Genomic DNA, 20,783 nt, shown 5'->3' on the forward strand with positions numbered 1-20,783 from the left:
ATATTTAAGAATAGGTTAGATAAATACCTAACAGGAATGATATAGATAGTGCTTGGTCCTGCTCTGAGGGCAGGGGGCTGGATTTGATAACCTCTTGAGGTCCAGTCCAGTTCTAGTATTTTATGATTCTATGATTTTATAGTAAACATTTCAAAATTGGCTGAAACTCAAGAAGTCATGCCCTTAGTTTATCAAAAAGACAATGAAAAACATGGCCTTGAAAATATCTTCTTATAATCAGTTTATTTTTAATAAATATTAACATGGGGACAATATAGGCTAATATGATCATAAAGTAGAGAATATCCTGAGAGCACTTTTCAGGAATCCTACATGAAACAAGCAATGTAAAAATTATAAACCACTTGAAGTTTACACCGACTAGGAGTAATATCAGCGGTGGCAAAATTAAATATCTTCACTTGCCTGTGAAAGAGTAAATCCCCAGAAAATTTTGTAATAATTTATTGGATTAATGGAGTCTTGGCTTGATTACACAGATTCTAAAACTATAGTCTTCTGCAAATGAAACTTGTCACTCTCTGCATGACAGTGAGAATGAAATAGCAGACGCAAAAGACTTGAAGAGATTCATAAAGAAAATTGGGACCACTGTGCTAAATCTAGTCTGACTTTCTGGTATGACACAAGCCAACGATTTTCCTGAGTTAATTGCATTTGAATAAGGGAATATGTATCAGAAAAAATAAATCTAGATAGGAAGGATCAAGTGGGAAAAGGGGAAGGAGTGGCACTCTATGGCTATATCTACACTAAAGGGATCAGTCAACAGAAGTGACGGTCAGAAGATATCTTTTGACAAAACTTCTGTCAACACATTGTGGCCAGACTGCAAAGTGAATTCAAAGAGTGATCCGCTCTGTTGTCAGAAAGCATCCAGACTGCCTGGCTGCTCTCTTGACAAAACAGCCAACTGGAAGCCCAGCAGACAGAGATGCCCACTATCCCAGAAGTCCTGTCAACAGCAAAAGCCCCACCCCAGAACAGCGGCTATGTTTATACTACAGTGACCTGTCAACAGAAGTTACTGTCAGAAGACATCTTCTGACAAAAATTCTATTGACATTGCAGCCACACACAAAAGGGGATCACACTGTCTATCTGCTCTGTTGACAGAGACCATATGGACTGCCTGGTCATTCTCTCGACATAATGGTCAGCTGGAAGTAGAGCAGACAGGGCTGCCTGGTTATCCAGAAGACCTGTCTGTCAAGAGAGGACCTCCTGGAATGTCCACATGGCTCTTTTGACAACAGATTCTGACTAGAAGAGATGTTCTGCCTCATGTGAGAGAAGCAGACTGTTGTCAACAAACGTGCCAAGTTCTGTCCGCAGTATGTTGGCAGAACACATTTTTAGTGTGAACACACCCCGAGTTTTCTTGACAAAAGAACAGTTTTGTCAACAAAACCCTCTAGTGTAGACATAGCCATCTAGTTTGGCTTTCTCTCAACAGCTCTCTGTCAACAGAGCCTTTCTGCCTCCTGGGGAGCAGCAGATTGCTGTCAAAAGTGCTGCATTAACTGTCAACACAACAGTTTGGGAAAGTGGACGCTCCATGGGTTTTGTTGACAAAAACACTCTAGTGTAGGCAAAGCCCATATGAAAAATGGAATTAACTATCTCTGAATCACTAAGAGCTTTGAAGAAAGTAATCTTGAATGCTTATACATCAATGTGCTAAACCATGTAGCAGAAGATGGGGAACTATTTGTTGCCTGCTACAGACCACCAAAGAATGCTAAGGAACCAGATGACTGTCTTTTTCTGCATCTATCTGTGGCAGAGAGGATTAAAAACAGTTTAATCATGGTGGAACTCAGTGTGAATGGTGCATGCTGAAGGTCTTGTGCTGCCAGTACAAAATCATCCCTGAATTTCTAAACATTATAGATGACAACTTCTTATATTAAAAAGTATAGCTTCCAAAACAATTGTATTTTATATTCAACACTGTCCTACAAATAAAGAGGAACTGATTATATAATTAGAAAGCAATACTGTAATTGATACTCCAAGAGCCACAATTGATAAAAGTCATGTATTAATTAAGCAAACAAACAAAAAACTAACTTCTAAGCTGCTCTTGGAGATAAAGTGAAGGCACGTTGCTACGCATATGTGTGTGCATGCATGCATGTGTGTGTGTAAGCACACAGAACAAATGAAAGAAAAGGGATTTATAGTAATATAAATGAGTAGCTTGCAAATTAACAGAGGGAACAAAGGGAGATAAAGAGAAACTTCTGGCCAGCAGGTTTAAGGTCAATCAAAAGGAGTTTTAAAATACAATATGGACTAAAAGACTCCTAACAATGGTATAGGTGCATTACAAGAGGGAAAGGGTAGAATTGTTGACAATGATGTATGAAAGGCAGAAAGGTTTAATAAACTCTTCTGTTCTGTGTTTGGAAAAAAACCCAAAAACAACAGACGATGTATTCATATGATATGATAAAACTCTTTCCCCCTCCTAATATCTCAAGAAGATACTAAAAGAGAGCTACTGAAGTTAAATATGTTTAAATCATCAGGTTTCAATAAAATGCATCTAAAAATTTTAAAACAATTGTTTGAGGAGCTCACTAGACAACGAATTTTGATTTTCAATATATCTTGAAATACTGAAAAATTCCAAAAGACACTAAGAAAGTTAATATTGTTTCAATATTTAAAAAGGATAGAGTAACCTGCTTATTTGTACCTCATCAGTTTAACCTCAGAAAATTGAGCAACTGATACATGATTTATTTATGGAGAATTAAAGCAGAGTGATATAATTAATGCCAATCAACATGGACTTTTAGAAACTGTCAAACTGACTTGATATCTTATCCTGAGAACATTACAAGTGTGGTTTATAAAGATATTAGTATTTGATTTCATAGACATCTGTAAGGCATTTGACTCAGTACCGCATAAAATTTGACTGAAAATCTAGAAATATTTCAAATTAACATGACACATATTTCATAGATTAAAAATGGCTAACAATATAATATAATTGTAAACATGGAATCATTATCATACAAATGTGTTTCTAAGGGACTCTCTAAAGATCATTTCTTGGTCTTGTGCTATTTAACATTTACATTATTATCCTGGAAAAATATAAAACCATTACCGATCGAGTCTGCAGATGACAGAAATTAAATGATGAAGAGGACAGATAAATTTTGATATAAAAGAGGTCCAGTCATTAATACAGAACCATCTGGATCACTTATTATCATTGCAAGCATATAAGTAAGCAAACTAGTATCACTAAAGGTATACATCTAGGAACAGAGAATGAAGTTCATACTGGCATGATGGCAAACTCTGTTGAAAATCAGTGACAAAAAATAACTATTTTTTCCTTTAGTCTACTTTACTTGTTTTCCAGGGTGGTTTTTATCTCTAAGAAAGCATTCAAGAGCAATCAGTCAGGTATACCAAAAGATTATGGGCCTGACCCAAAGTCTACTGAAGTAAATGAACAGTATTCAATTAACTTCATTTAATTCTGGATCAGGTCCCTTTGTTCTAGAGACATTTGGAACAATCATATGTAACCAGAAGTAAGCAGCTCTCAGGCCAATATGTCTGAACTACTTTGTATTTCATTTTCTCTTCCTCTTTCTGAAATGTAGGTTTGATTTTTTTAATCACGTCTTGCCATTCTCATGGCGTCACACTCATGTCTCATTTCAAAAGATGAAAACAACACTCAGTACTTATCATTAGTTACAAGTTAAATAACAGTGACTTGACTTGATTTAATAAACCTTTGTCTTAGTCCTTAAAATTCCATTGAAGCAGTAGATTGCTTACTTTAAATTCTATTTAAATAGCTAATTCAAATAGTTATGGCTCTACAGTCTATTCAAATAACGTACTTCAGAAGGGTCTGGAGCCATCTCCTGTTCTGAGACCCATATGAAAATTTAATTTAAATCATTATGTCCAGACTTGCCTCAGGGTCCTCTTTAATGATTCATTCTTTACAAAAATTAGTGACTTGATCCATCTTTTAAAGTTTTTAACTCAAATTCACAATTAGAAATCTTGTATAACAGCTCTCAGAGCTCTTCCATGGCACTATAGGAATCATTAGGACTCTAATTGTCCACTTTTATACTTGCATAAAAACAGTGTGACTCTATTATCATCATCAAAGTAAAACTAGCATGAAACTGTGCAGTGGAATATCCTGGGGTATTAGGAGCAAGCCAGCCTAGAGAGTCTGTGCATTTTATGCTTATAGCCTAAAAACTTTGATGTGAGATGTGTTAAGAGAGGAAAGACTAGAGTGGACCATGTCAATGCCTCCTCTTTCTATGCTTGATCCAACAAGGTGTTAAAACAGATTTAGAACCGGGAAGAGTTTCAACAAAGTGTTTTTGAGTAGTACTACTTTTTGCTTTTTCTAATCAAAGGGGATGACATGGGAAGATGAACAAAGTTTGTATTCACAATAACATCTTCTGTATAAAAAGGGGGGAAGCTGGTCAGCAGTGATTTTTTTTTAAACAAGTGCAAGCTATCATCATTCCAATTGACTTTCAGTGGTTCAGCCTAAAAATGTGGAGTGCTGCTGTTATATTTCTTGGGTAATTAGTTCTATCATAAGAAATTACTTTAGAAATTAATGTTTTGAAGTGCATAAACTGTACTGTAATTTTTAAGTTAAATACATACATCATTTTACATATTGTATTTTCTCATTTCTTTGGAAGAAATGATCAAACAATTAACTTTTGTCACAGTCAAGGTCTATGTGTAAGATACCGGTCATTTCTTTGCTATATTGGCCTTTTCTTCATCCTTCCCATCTCCCAGCCCTTCTTGTGTTATTGTCTCCTCTAGTTCTTATCGAAATGTATGAGACCATGTCCTATAAACACTTAATGGTCAACTTGTATCAGTTACAATGGTTATCCTGGAGAGATATTAATTCAGTGGGAGCTTTACCATTGACTTCAGTGGAACCAGGATTTCACACAGTAATTTGCCATACCAAAAGCATAACAGGAGACATTAACATGGGTTTAGTCAGGTGGCAACTTTATTACTAGATGTCTGGGACTACCTGGCAGATATGAGTGTACAGTACAGGTAACTCTCATGTTTATTCCATAATTGGATGTGGGCTTTTCTCAGCTCCCCCTCTTTTCCATCCCTGTCCCTCCAGCCAATCTATTGCTAGGACCTTACCATTCACCCATAATTCATAGCAGGGGTTATGGTAGAATATAAGAAGCAGGAGGAGGTGGGAGGGGGTGCTCTCTGCTGTATCTATTCATTCTTTTAATGAAAACCTCATTTTAAGTTATTTCCCAAGCCATTTACCCAGTCACTGCAAATGACTTTCCTATGGAGTGCCTGTGCTGGACATCTGCCGAAAGGAGGATCCAATGTTAGAGGGCCTACACTGTCCTTGGTCTTCCTCTTGCTTTTAATATATTTGTAGAATAATTTCCTGTTACTCTTTATGTCTCTAGCTAGTTTGAGCTCATTTTGTGCATTGGTCTTTCTAACCTTGCCCCTCCACATGTGTATTGTTTGCTTGTATTCAATCTTTTGTAATTTCTCCTAATTTCTACTTCTTTTGTGACTCCTTTTTGCATCTGATGAAGTGGGTCTGTGCCCACGAAAGCTTATGCTCCAAAATATCTGTTCGTCTATAGGGTGCCACAGGACTTCTTGTTGTTCTTCTTGATTTTGAGATCATGCAAGATCTCCTGGCTAAGTCAAGGTGGTCTTTTACCATATTTTCAATCTTCCTATGCAGTAGTATAGATTGCTTTTGAGCCCCTAATAATATCCCTTTTAAAAACTGCCAATTCTCTTCAGTTGGTTTTTGTCTTGCTTCCCATGGGACCTTACCTACCAGCTCCCTGAGTTACCAGAATTTGCTTTCTGGAATACCATTGTCTCTATTTTGCTTTTCTCTCTTTCACTATTTCTTAGAGTCATGAACTCTATGATTTCATTGTCATTTTCTCCAAGCTACCGTCTGCTTTCAAATTCTCAGGGGCTGCTTCTCCATGTGCTGCTTCTTCTGGAAGTGGCACACTAATGAATTAACAGGAAGATGCTAATGAGGCATGGATGCAAATCTTCCACACCTCATTAGCATATTGGCATGTGGTTCGGCGTATGGAAGAAGCTCTTCTGGACTCCCGAGTACACATGGAGACACGTGGCCCATGGGGATCTTCCAGAAAGAAACCTTCCTTCTGGAAACCCTTCTTCCCCAAAAGAGCTTCTTCCGGACTCCAAACCACATGCCAATATCCTAAGAAGGCATAGAAAATTTGCATCTGTGCCTCATTAACATCTTCCAGTTAGCTCATTAGAATGCCCCTTCTGGAAGAAGTGGCATGTGGAGATGCAGCCAATGGGTTCCTCCCTGTTTGTTAAAATCAAATCTAGAACTGCTTTCTCCAGTAGCCTTTTTCACCTTCTGAAATAAAAAAAAATGTCATCCATGCAGTCCAAGAAGTTCCTGGATATTCTGTGCCTCACTATGTTAGTTTCCCAACATATGTTGGGATAATTGAAGTCCCCCATCACCACCAAATCCTGTGTTTTGGATGATTGTGTTAGTTGTTTAGAAAAAGCCTTATTCATCTCTTCTACCTGGATATGTGGTCTGTAGTAGACCCCTATCATGATATCACTTTTTTTTTTACCCTTTTAACCTAATCCAGAGACTCTCAACATGTCTCTCTCCTGCATCCATCTCCTTAATCCAGGTGTGCACTTTTATGATATATAAAGCAACATCTCCAACCTGTTTACCCTGCCTGTCCTTCTTGAGTAAGTTGTACCCTTCTATACCAATATTCCAATCATGTGTTTTATTCCACCAAGTTTCTGTGATACCAATTATGTCATAGCTGCATTTGTTTATTAGGATTTGAAGTTCTTCCTGCTTATTACACATACCTCTTGCATTTGTATATAGGCATCTAAGACACTGATTTGCTTTTGCCTTCCAGTTCTACCTAGTTCCTCTTTTTTCTCTGCTATTATAGTCCATGATCCCTCTCATTTCCAACACAAGTCCCGGGTCTCCAGGCTTTTTACTTACATGTGGGCTTTGGTTACCTGTCCCCATCAAAGCTAGTTTATCGCCCTCCTCTTCCATTTCCTTCCTTCTTGTCTGCATATTTGGGACAGAATCTGGCCCTCTTTCTTTTGTGATTTCCTGAGCTATATTTTCCTTGCTCACCCAAATCAGGGAAAAGTGAGATTTGAACTTCTTTTTTCTCCTGCCTGATTTCCCTGCTCCCTGACTGGTCAGAGCCATGCTGACTGGAACTGAAGTGGGTGGAATGGAGTTGAGTAAACCTGAGTCCTCGAGTTTTGCTGCCATGGCTGGTATGCTCCTGCCTGTGTTCGGAGACTTCCATCGAAGGGCGCTTCCTCCCTTCCCACTGCTCACTGCCCTGCCTTGCACATGGATCCCAGTTAAGCTCTATGATGAAGTGCTCCCACTGAGATTTCATGTAAGCTCCTGGCTGAGTCCTGATACTAAGTTTCTATATGGACCTGCCTCAGCTTTGCTCTGCATAAAATGGCAGGTCCCTGCTCTGAGCTGTGTCCTTCTCTAGCCCTATATTTCCAGGTGATGAGTTAGTGACTCACTGCTCCCACTTTGCAACAGTATCCATGAGGCCAGAATGGTTAGTTTAAGCCACAGATTATCCAGGGGCCTGTGCAAGTGAGGAGCACACAAGCATGAAGAACTTAGCCCACCCCATAAAGTGATCTCACTGTTTCAGCCCTGGCTGGAGGAGCTCTGCTCTGTCCTCCACAGACTAGGGGGCAGGAGAAGTTCTGAGCCTTTACTATAGCCCTACGTTTCTTCTCCCTGATGCTCTTGCTGGCCAAGGGCCAGAGGAGTTCTGTATACCCCACCAGTTCCACTGTGCAGATGTAGCTCATTCCCCATGCTGCAGACCAAGGGTGGGAGGAGTTCTGGGACCTCCACCTGAGCCCTGGGTCTCGACAAGTTCTCTGAGCCTTCTGCCCCCCTCCTCCGGCCCCACTACTATGGTATTTTCTCTTAGTATGCAATGCACAAACTGAGGTGGACGAAGGTATAGCTTGTTTAAACAGTGACTGTACCTCTGTTTATTTCTTTGATTACAAAATGTGTGTGTGTTGATACAGTTGAATGTTTATAATATGTGTGAGTTTATTGCTCCCCACCTCTAAGTGTGACAAAATTTAAATTCTTGCCTATGCTCTGGAGACTACCCACAATGCCGCCAGTCTCAAAAGATTCCCACACAGATCCTCTCTCCGCTGGAGGTCCAAGGCCATCTGTACAGATACTCTATGACTATTTTCCTCCACTTTAAGGCTCTCCCAAGCTTCTTGACAGTGTGAATCTTGTGTGGCAACTCCTAGGAATGGCCTGTGTGGGTGCATTACACAGCATGTAGAAACTTTCTGGTGGACTTCTTATAGCTAGGCAGAAGGGTTCATAAATATTATTCTTTATCCATCTCTGTCTGTCCCTCTCTGGTATATGGAGCTAGTTAACTTCTTTGAAATTGTGTCCCTACTCTAAGAGGATACACAAGATCAGTTGGAAAAAAAAAAGCTGGAATGAGAGGATTGAAGAGCATTGCTGGGCCCAGGTCAGAGAAAAGATCAGCTCTCATTTTTGAACAACTACAACTGAAATAAGAACTAAGGTGAAAAATAGGAGATGTAACATCTTCTCTTCGTGCATTGGGCTAAGCTATTGTGTTTCATTTTAGTTTTGCTTTGTAACTTACTTTGGTCAGTCTATTTTCACTTGCAATCACTTAAATCCTACTTTTAACACTTAATCTAATCATCTTGTTTATTATCAAATGCATGATAAATGATTCTTACCTGTGGGGGAGCAACAGCTGTGCGTATCGTTTTCATTGATACAGACAGCAATCTTTAGAAACTTTGTGTAAAACTTTTATGTAAGGCAAGAAGGAGTTATTGGGGAGTTCAATTCCTATTTGGGGCTGTGCTCTTGGATGCTGTCAAGTCCTTGTTAATACATTTTCCCATAACTAAGTTGTTAACAGTGACTATTCTGCTCTGCTGGAGGGCTGTTACACCAGCTTTGGCCTTTGATGGGGGTAGACCAGAGCTTGTAACTCAGCAGGATCAGATCCTGGGGTGCCCTGGAGGGCGGGCAGGTGGGTTCATTGATATGATATGATTTGTGGCATATCAGAAAACAGTTTGAAGGGCATCTTTGTGATCCACCTGGTCATACACTGAATTAGACTGGGAGAAGATGAAGGTACCTTAAGACTTTGAAGCCTGCAGTGCCCGTCATGGGACTATCCTCATCCTCACTGTGGGAGGGATAGAGAGTTAGAATGAAGGAGGTAACCCAGAATATTTGTTTTGACATGGAAACCGTTTTAACACTACACTTGGAGACCTCCCCTATTCTCCTCCCCCACCATTAAAATCAATCATGCTATAGACTTAAGCTTCAAAATCTATTTCTGTGTCAATGTCTAATTCGTCTTCCTCTCCTGGTCTATGAGCACAAGGAAAGTGGTAACACCATATGCACAGCAAACAAGCAAACAAACAAGCAAATCCTTAACTGTCCTATTTTGGTTTACCTCAAATCCATCTTCTTAACAAATTAAGAAAGTGCAGAATAGGACACTCTTTATTTTGGAATAAGAGTTTCTAGACAGATGTGCAGAAATAAGAACAAAGTGAAATTAAACAAATGGAGTTGTTCTGGTATCAGTTTGTGTGCACACAGTTCTGTAGAGGCTTTCTGACCTGAACTGCTGACATAAGAAAATGAGTGTGATTGCTTGTTCAGTGATCACTCTGATACAAACAAAATAGCACTAGGGAGAGGGCCTGATAAAAGGTGGGGGGGAAGTGCTAATAGCTAATTAGCTAATTGTGATTCTGATGAGCTTATGGTACATTCAGCAAGTAAATGACTCTGTATTGTGCATTATAGCTTTTAGCATTAGCATGTCAAAGAGACAGACAAATTGTCCAGCTGCCTTTGTCATGTTCCCGAGTGTGCCTTTAGTGTAGGAAATTGTGTATGACTTTATATTTGATTTGCTTCAAGCAGTCCTTAATTCTACTCCCCATCATTTACATTTAAGAATCCATGATCCAGAGCTCAAAAATGAACTGGTGAAAAGTAAAATTTAGTGGCAGTGGGTGTAAACAATTTAAAGGCAAATATTTTCTAGCTGCAGTCCATTTCCTTTGCAATTTTGGTTTATATGCTAATTTCATGATTATTGGTGGGTTAGAAGCTGAAACCTGAAGAAGCTGAAGCTAACATAGCTCATGAATTGTTGATCAAATTCAAATACGATCAATCAAAAGCACTAACCTGCAAATGTCCTGCTTTATTTCTTCAGATCACAATATCAATGTTTAATTTTCTGTTGTTGCATTCATATACAGCAGCAAAGGAAATGAGCAGGAGGTTTGGAAGAAATTACTTTTTTTCACCCCCATTGGAATTGTATCATTTGGTTTGTCCTGAAACTTTAAAACCATTTCACATTGACTGCTGACCTTGAAACAACATTTGAGTATTTCTGACCTATAAGTGGATAACAAGTAATGTAATTCTATGGCTTACTGGAAATAATGAGATACTGCAGTCAGAGACCCAACATGACACAAAGCTTGTACATCATCTGCCAGCTCTGGGTCAGAGTTCTGTGTAAGGATGACTTAACATCACCACTTTGTGCAAAGCTGCTCTAGAAATAGCTCCAGAAGCCACAGGAAAATGGAATCTCTTTACACTGCTCCAGCTTGCACTGGGAGAGTGAACAGCCAGTGAACTGCACAAGGATCGCGGTAGCACAAGATTTACCTACTTGCCCCTCTCTTCTCTCAGATTTGCCCAAGCACTCTTTGGCTGCAACAGAGGATATGGGTCTTTTGTGCTATAGATTTTCAATTAGAACAGAAAGAATAAATTGAAACAGGTCGTTTACTTGAGAAATTAAACCTTTTTTGCTGAAAGACTTCATCGCATAGGATAGGCCATAGAAATTCACTTGGAAATTCTTGTGTGAAGTGCATCCTGAGCAGATAGATCCCGATTGCCTCAAATTTGCTAGTTAATCAAAATATTGGTTTCTCTTGCATTTTTAAATAGGAGATAAATGGATCATAAAAGGGAGACCGTATATATTTACATTTTTATAGCTGCGTCTACACGTGCACGCTACTTCGAAGTAGCGGCACCAACTTCGAAATAGCACCTGTCGCGTCTACACGCGTTGGGCGCTATTTCGAAGTTAACTTCGACGTTAGGCAGCGAGACGTCAAAGTCGCTAACCTCATGAGGAGATAGGAATAGCGCCCTACTTCGATGTTCAACGTCGAAGTAGGGACCGTGTAGACGATCCGCGTCCCGCAACGTCGAAATTGCTGGGTCCTCCATGGCGGCCATCAGCTGGGGGGTTGAGAGATGCTCTCTCTCCAGCCCCTGCGGGGCTCTATGGTCACCGTGGGCAGCAGCCCTTAGCCCAGGGCTTCTGGCTGCTTCTGCGGCAGCTGGGGATCTATGCTGCAGGCACAGGGTCTGCAGGCAGTTGTCAGCTCTGTGTATCTTGTGTTGTTTAGTGCAACTGTGTCTGGGAGGGGCCCTTTAAGGGAGCGGCTGGCTGTTGAGTCCGCCCGTTGACCCTGTCTGCAGCTGTGCCTGGCATCCCTATTTCGATGTGTGCTACTTTGACGTGTAGACGTTCCCTCGCTGCGCCTATTTCGATGTTGGGCTGAGCAACGTCGAAGTTGAACATCGACGTTGCCGGCCCTGGAGGACGTGTAGACGTTATTCATCGAAATAAGCTATTTCGATGTTGGCTGCACGTGTAGACGTAGTCTATGTGTATTAGATCACAACTCACAAACCAGTGGGTACTCTATCCCATTTTTCCTGGATGATCAATGACTAATCAAGAGTTGAGTTTGAGGAAGGTACTCACCCTTTAATCACTTAAGGCAGTGCTTCAGCAAATATGGGATGTACTGCTTAGAGCGGGGGGGAGATTAACAAGGGAGGTCTGAGCAGACATCTCCACTCTCCACACTTTCAGCTTTTCTTAGTTACTTGTATGTTTATTATAAAATCTCTTGTTGTTATGACTGCAAATAAAATACTTGAAATGTGTGGCAAAATAGACACCTGCCTGAGCTTGTGGGGCACCTGGAACAATAGTTTTGAGGTATGAATGGCCTCATTTAGTTCAACAAGTGCCAACTCGGATACAAATGGTGCTATACATTTGAACTATTTCATCACTCATCAGAATGTGTACCAAAGAAGAAGTATATTTATGGCTGTAGTTCTCAAAGTAGTCAGCAACTGCTTTGCAGGTGGGCCGTGGGCCTCACCACTACACCCCCACGGTGGGGAGTCCATGCTGGCCTCCAGCCCCAAGACCATTTCCCCTGCTGGAGGGCCAGTGTTTGCTTTCCACTGGCAGGGAAGAGCTCTAAGTCTTGCAGTTCAGATTTGGATTGTGGGGTAGAGGGAGAAGCGGCCCCATGTGCTGCCACTTCCCCTCCTCCTGGCCAGGGGAATGACAGAACTGGAAACTGCTCACAGGAGGCCTTCCCTGCTGCTTCCATTAGCTGGACAATGGGAGCAGCAGGGGGCAGTGCGTCAGAGTGACAGGGAGTGCAAAGATGGGTAACAGTCCTCTGATCCACCCCCAATCAACCTCGCACCCTCCTCTCATTAAGCCCCCAGCTCCATTCTCAGCCTACTCCTGCACCGCTCTCCTCCTTCCCAGACTCCCACCTCCAGTCCACGCCTACACCACCCTCCCAACCACACCCACTACCATCAGCCTGCTTCTGCATGCTCCCTCCCAGCCAGCACCCACCCCAGCCCCCTGCTGCACCCAGTGTCCCAGCCAGACACTCAACCCCTGGTCTCTCCTGCATCCTACCTTCTATCCATATGTTGCACCCTTCTCCCTCCTGCACCCCACCATCTACCCAGACCCTGCAGCCCCATCCCTATCCTCCTCTCCCTCCCACACACTGAACCCCTCATTTGTGTCCCCATCCAAGAACATAGGGGCCCACATAATTTACTAGCCTTGGGACCCCAGAAGAGTTAATTTGGCCTGTGGAAAACCCTGAACCTTTGTCCTCCCTCCTCTCCCGCCCTGCTTTGCCCTTTAGAAATGAAGCAAGAGGGGAGTTTGGTATTTCACTCACGGGCCACATCAATAATGAATGGTCTTTCATTTTTAAATGATTGGTTGGCTTTTTGCTTATCATCTTCAGGTGGCCCTGGACCAATTTTTCTGTGGGCCATTGCTGAAACTTTTTGTTTTGAACATAAGGTAATAATTTACTTTATTTTAAATGAAGTTTGGTAAACTCAAAAATGAATAATTTATTCTTAAAGTTATTTAGAGGTAAGGCAAGGGATTTTGTCCCCATGGGTGATTGATTGGTGGTCCACAGAAACTTTTGCATTGAGTGGGGTGGGCGATGGGCCAAAAAGTTTGAGAACCAACTGCTTTACTCTTGGGTTTGGGCAAGCAGCTCACAAATCTCCAGAAATGTAGCTTTCTTCATGCAAAAGACCTGCTGGTCTTCCCAGGTTTGCATGACTCCATGTGAGGGTTATAACTGAAGTAAATAAACTTTCAAGAGAAGAAGAGTTAAGGATCTGTTGGTGCAGGCATACATTAGAGACTCCCAGTCTCATACAGCCCAGCAAGTGCGGAGAGGGGAACATCCAGTCTCACATGGGTGTTGTTCCTCCATGATGTTTCCTTAGGTGTCTCCTATGCTAGAAGCCACCCAGGACCTGTACAATATGCTGACCATTAAGTGGTGCAGGCTAAGAGCCATAAGTAAATGTAATTTGAAACAGAGCTCTGCTGGGACATTTGCTGCTTAGCAGAAGCAATAGTTCCTGCAACTTCTAGACCAGAGTTCCAAGCAGGCCCAGAGGCAGAGAAAGAGGGGCAGGTTGGTGCAATTGCCCTGGGCCTAGCATTTCAAAGGGTCCCAGAGCTTTGCTTACTACTGTGGCCAAGAATCCAGGCTCATTTGAAATGTTGAAGAGCATTGTGTGTTGCCACAAGGCAGCTCAAAGGCTGGGAGAACAGGCTCCCAACTGAATGTCCCAAGACCTGTTCATTCCACACTTGGCCCCATCTCTTCCCTGTGTGAAGAACCAGGTCTCCTTTTCACCATGCCCCCAGGCTCACCGTGCCTCTCAGTGCCTCTGTTTCCTGGAGAAGGGCTTTTACATTTGGTTCCAAGGAGAGGGGATGAGATCATCAAAGTGTCACTCGCCTTTGCCTACATCACAGGAAAGATCCACTGGAGGCTCCATCACTCCCACTAGCGGGGGGCATTTGGAGTCCTATTAAATCTACGTCTATTATCTCTTGGGAACTGAAAGTGATTCAGAAGAGAAAAACCATGTAAACTCTCTCTGCATCACTGCACATATGCCTTCACCTGCTTGGCTACAAAGATCACTTTACAAAGAAGAAGAAAAAAACCTGTCTGAAGTTGCTTGACTAAAGGCAATTAGAGGACAAATGAGAGGGGATAAGTATGGTGACATGAAGGCAGGTGTTGATCATTATGTGAATGTGAGAACAAAGCTTCTGCTTTTTTTTGAGGGTCTGCCATTAGATCTCCTTTTCAGCTGTAAGGGGACTGTTTCTACAAGCAATGTTAGATGTGCAATTGAGCAGCACATCTTATTTTCACTTCTGAAACGAATTCTGCTTCTTTTACGTTTACATATCACTGCCCCTAACTGTATGTTGAAAAACTTAGTGCAAAAATATCTAGCCAGAGAACTGTAGTGAGACTTCATTCATTTTGACCTGGATTGCATTGCTGTGCAATGCGTACTCCCAGCATGTGATTGTGAATAAAACATACATAAATTACAATGTATCTATTTGAAATGAGAAGCACATAATATCTTACATGAGTAAAATTGCAGGACTTTCCTTGAAGTCAGTTGCAATGGTACAAGATCAAGCCCCCAGAGGAGAAGAAAAGCAAGGGTCAAGTATAGGGTCAAGTGCAGTAAAGTGTGAAATTGTTCCTCTGTCGTGGCTATTTTGTAATGTACCATACCCATTTTTCTGCCGAGGCTTGTGTTTGTTATGTTCTTAAACAGAATCGAGCTATCTTATGACCCACCTTCCTCCACCCTTATACCCAACAAAGCAAGAAGGTATGAGAACCTCTTTTTTATACACTTCCATACAGGGACTTCCTAGAGCTAGGGTCTGTGCCTACAGCTCTACCACTGTGGTTCCAGGCTCCTTTGAAATGACACAGATCACTGTGGGCTGCTCCACAGGGAGCTCAAAGGGAGCATGGGTGGAGGGAGAGTAGGCCGGGGGCTCACTGTCTCAAGACCTGTCCTTTCCACCCCTTGGCCCCACCCCTGCCAGGGGTGGAGAGCCAGCTTTCATAACTTGCTCCTTCTATAGGTCTGCAGCAAATCAATACACTCCAGCTGAAACCCACATAACAAGAGGGATGCAAGGAAGCATCGTGACTTACAGCTTTGTGCATCAGAGTCACTAGGATTCCCACAGCTGTACCTGGAGTGATGCAGTTTGCACACCAGCCCTTCCTCAGAGCTATGTTTAAGAATTAGAGTGAGAATGTGTTGTCTGATATTCTGAGTTTTTATTTAAGCTTTGTTTGACAGGTATGGAGCATTAAGACAAAAGAGCCATGGAGACCAGATTAAAGTACAGACTTAATGTATCTTGGAAATCTATATTATTAGTCTGATTTGTCTGAAGTGTATTCATAAAGCTCCAGTAAAAGTCACATTATGAAAAAGTGCCTTTTATAAGACAAGGCATAGTTGCTGATATGAAATAAATAAATCTGAGATTATAATAAAACCAATATATTGGCGGCAAGGGTATGTAATAAAAGTGATGAAGTTTCTTTCTTTTCTTTTTTTTTCACTACCAAAGAGGAATATTAAGAGCTGAAGTGAACATATTGCCAACCAGACATTGGCGTGTCTGCTCACCATGGCATGAAAGGAGGTTTGGATCTCCTTTAGGATTCTCATGTGACAGGATTGGTAAACTGATAATAGCATATAACCAACTCCAACTGAAGTCAGTGGATTTATTAGTATTATTAGTATTAGCACTATTATTTCATTTATTTTCTGCAAATGGCTTCTCCTTTTGGTTCCAGAACAAATAATCACATGGAAGAGAATATATTTTTAATGGGCAAGCTGGAAAATGTTGCACACCTCAGTATTTTTCACTCATGTCAAATTCTTCTTTGTGTTAGTGCGCTTTTCAGTACAGAGTGACCAAGTCTTCCGACGTTATTTGGATTGTCCTGATATTAAGGGCTTTCATCTTAAATAGGCAACTATTAACACCAGTGCCGCTCTCCCACCGCACTTTTTATCTGGTAACCCTGCTTCAGCCCTGTGTTAAAATGATCCCAACGGAGCGGTGAAGGGGTCACATAAGGCCAAAATCAGGGGTGGGCAAAATCAGCCATGGGGGTCAGATCCACCCCACCAAGCATTTCTCTCTGGCTGTCCCAGCTGATTAGCAAGGTGTGTATACTTAACAGCCAGCAGCATGTTTTCAGCTGCTCCTCCACCCACCTTGTTGTCTGCAGCTGAGCTGCTCCTAGGGTTCTCCTCCCAGCTGTGCAGAGGGGAGAGGGTAGTGCTGAAGTCAGGGTGTTTCTTCTGCACCTGTACCCCATCTCTGCAGAGCGGGAAGAGGAGACACACAGCTGACCTGCTCCAGTCTGAAGTTTGGATGGTAAGTGACTCACTCAGGAGTGCAGAGCAGGACAGATTTCCCTTAAAGACACAGAGGGTGATTTCTCTCAGAAACTTACGCAGTAACAGCCAGCACACACACACACGCTAGCTGTGTCTACACTGGCACAAATCTTTGAAATAGCCATACTAATGGCCATTTCAAAGATTACTAATGAGGCGCTAACTTGAATATTCAACACCTCATTAGCATTAGCACACTTCCAGCCACTGCACTTCGAAAGCGCTGCTTTCGGATGCCTGCGGCATTGCTCAGCACGGCTACACTGTGGGCATTGGAAAGTGGCGCTTTCGAAGCATAGTGGCCGGAAGCATGCTAATGCTAATGCTCATGAGGTGCTGAATATTCAGCTCAGCGCCTCATTGGTAACCTTCGAAATGGCCATTAGCATGGCTATTTTGAAGATCTGTGCCAGTGTAGACACAGCCTCTGTGTCACTGTCACACATACCCAGTCTGTGCCACACACATAGTCACCATCACATATACACTGCAGCACACACTCAGCATCACCAAGACAGAGAATTTTCAGGTCTGTTATCTTTAAAATGGTACAAAAGTGTTTTTTTGTTCTGTGTCATCAAGGCTGTCTCTTAAACACGAAAGCCAGGGCTACACTGAGCCATAGTGCTGGCAGCTTGATGCAAATGAGCATTCTCGAACATATAAATCACTGCTTATTTGCGTATTTGTGCGAGATTACCCAGCTGGCAGAGGCTGCTGCCGACAGAAAACAAGCAGTGTAGACATGGTTTTGCCAGCTAAACCCCCTCTTTATTGGCAGCTTCTTATCCCTCATTTTTTCCAGGCATAAGGGGCTGCCGTCAAATGGGGTTGTTGCCAGTAGAACCACGTCTACCCAGCAGGGAAATCTGGCGTGAATATGCAAATGATCCATGCAGATATTCAAATAAGAGCCATTTGCATTTTTGAGACTGCTCATTTGCATCAAGCTGCCAGCACTATGGCTCACTGTAGCCCTAGCCTAAGTGTTTGTCTTTCACTGTCAGACATTCTCTGTCCCGCTCTATAATCCCCACCCTCACCCTTCGCCCAAGGCCCTGCCCTTTCCAGGCAGCCCAGAGCCAGGCTGCAAAAAGTACCAAAAGTCATGGAGTGGCCCCTCTGCGAAAATTATTCTCCCCCTCTCAACCCACCCCACAGCCTACATATTACTGAGTCCCACTATGGTCTGAAGAAGTGGGTCTGTCCCACGAAAGCTCACCTAATAAACTATTTTGCTAGTCTTTAAAGTGCTGCTTGACTGCTTTTTGTCATATGTGTGTTACCATATGTACTTCAATGGGCACAGGTCTGAACTTCACCCTAATTTGTTGTTGACAAATGAATGGAATTGTTTACAAATGCTACTCCTTTATCAATAAGGTGCTAAAAACATGTTTTAACAGAAATATATTCCCCTAGAAATGTTTTTTCTGTTTTTCACATTTTTTCATTTGCAACATGAAGTATTTTCGTACAAATGTGTTGGCAAGAATTTAGTTTAGAGATACTGACTGACCAGCTACAGGTTAAAATGCAATGGCTCACAAACAAAAAAAAAAAAAAAAAAGGAGAAAAGTTAAGTGACTATAACAATGATTTATAACAATAAGTTCTGCCTCAGGTTTCACTGGGAACTAACTTTGAAGTTAACTACTTTGAAGTAGCCAGCAGAGAGTCTATACACATTTTTCCCTTACTTCAAAGTTAACTTCGAAGTAGGGAGCCCAACTCTGTAGACAACTTCAAAGTACAACTTCAAAGTAAGCAACTCTGAAGTTATTTTTGTAGTGTACACATTGCCTTTGAGAGGAATGAATTGACTATTCATTTAAATGATATGTTACACTGATAATTTAAAATGACAGCATCATTAACTCTTTTGATGCAAAGTAAAAAAGAGAGAAAAGAGAGAAACTTGTAAAATTCTTCACTATTTATTGTATATCTGATTTTGGCATCAGAATGGTGGTTGAGAGGTGTTTAGCTTCTCCTTCCCACTTTCCCTCCACATTTAATCTCCTTGCAGTCTGACCCACTGAGCCACCCAGCAACAGGGGCAGAGAGGAGGAAAAACTTACGGTATGTCTAAAATCCATTGAACACAGGAGAACATCTGAATTACATCAACAGAGAACTTATTGATTGGAAACTGGAATCTCCACTTTACAGGAGAAGTTGAAATTTTTACATTAATTTTAATTTCAAGTTGGAAGAAACACATACTTACAAATATCCCATGCCAAAGAAATTTCATTTTAGGGATATAGTTGGATTAGAATGTTGATACTGTGTTTTATTTTTTTTTCTCTTTTGGTATTTTCACATATAATTTTAATAATATGTACTGTTATCGACATGTCATAATATGGCACTACATAATAGTTTAATTATTTTAAAAAAAGTAAAAAATGAATATTTCAAGGTAGCTGCTATTCTTGCTTCTTTTCTAAATCAATGTCTCTGTTTTGTATTGTAAATTAAATAGACTGTCTCTACTATTGATACATCAGGATATGTGAATAAAAATATAAAAATGAAAAAAAAATTATTAAACCCAATTGCACGATTCTGAAACAAATTTTCCAAAAATGGGAAAAAAAAAGCAAAACAAAAAAGTGGGAAAGTAAGGTGACGTCTACACGTGAAGCCTACATCGAAGTAGCTTATTTCGATGTAGCGACATCGAAATAGGCTATTTCGATGAATAACGTCTACACGTCCTCCAGGCCTGGCAACGTCAACGTTCAACTTCGATGTTGCGCAGCACCACATCGAAATAGGCGCAGCGAGGGAACGTCTACACGCCAAAGTAGCACACATCAAAATAGGGATGCCAGGCACAGCTGCAGACAGGGTCACAGGGCGGACTAGTGCTTCCGGGGCAACAGCTAGCCTCTCCCTTAAAGGGCCCCTCTCAGACACACTCAGCCTGCACAGCACGCGGTCTGAGGAGCCATAGGCACACAGACCCCGGGCGACGCAGGCATGGACCCCCAGCAGCAGCAGCAGCAGCAGCAGCAGCAGCAGCAGCAGCAGCCAGAGGTCCACCCAGCCCTCCCGGCAGGAGCAGGGCTAGCCCTGATCCATGCCAAGCAGGAGACAGCTGAGCACCTCCTTGCTACACTGGAGGAGGAGCTGCCCCCAGGGCAGCAGGGCTCAACACCCAACCCTGCAGCACCCCGCCCTAACCCCCCCTCCCACACCGCCGCCTGTGGAGCTACCCCACCAGCACCAACTGGTGGGAGAGGCTGGTGCTTGAGGAGTGGGACGATGACCGCTGGCTCAGGAACTTCAGGATGAGCTGGCAGACATTTATGGAGCTGTGCCAGTGGCTCACCCCCGCATTCAAGCACCAGGACACTGCCATGCGGCGTGCCCTCCCTGTGGAGAAACGGGTCGGCATCGCTGTCTGGAAGCTGGCCACTCCAGACAGCTACCGATCCATGGGACAGCAGTTTGGTGTCGGCAAGGCCACCGTCGGGGCTGTCCCCATGGAGGTAAGAGGACGCACGGGGGTAGGGCAGGGCAGGGGAGGGGGACCCGGGCAGAGGAGGGCAGGGCAGGGTAGGGGAGGGCAGGGCAGGGCAGGGCGGGGCGGGGGGGGGAGGGGAGGGGAGGGCAAGGCAGGGCCACGCACACCCTGCTTACCCCTCATTGGTGCTCTCCCATGTGCTTTCCCTGCAGGTTGTGCGTGCCATCAACACCATGCTCCTGCACACGCTCGTGAGGCTGGGGGACCCACCTACCACCATCGCGGCCTTTGCCACCCTGGGCTTCCCCAGTTGCTTCGGGTCTCTGGATGGGACTCACATCCCCATCCGTGCCCCGCATCACAGTGGAGGACGCTACATCAATCGCAAGGGCTACCATTCTGTGGTCCTCCAGGCCTTGGTGGACAGCCGGGGCCATTTCAGGACATTTA

This window comes from Carettochelys insculpta, chromosome 1 (genome assembly GCF_033958435.1).
Source record: "Carettochelys insculpta isolate YL-2023 chromosome 1, ASM3395843v1, whole genome shotgun sequence".
Taxonomy (NCBI): domain Eukaryota; kingdom Metazoa; phylum Chordata; order Testudines; family Carettochelyidae; genus Carettochelys; species Carettochelys insculpta.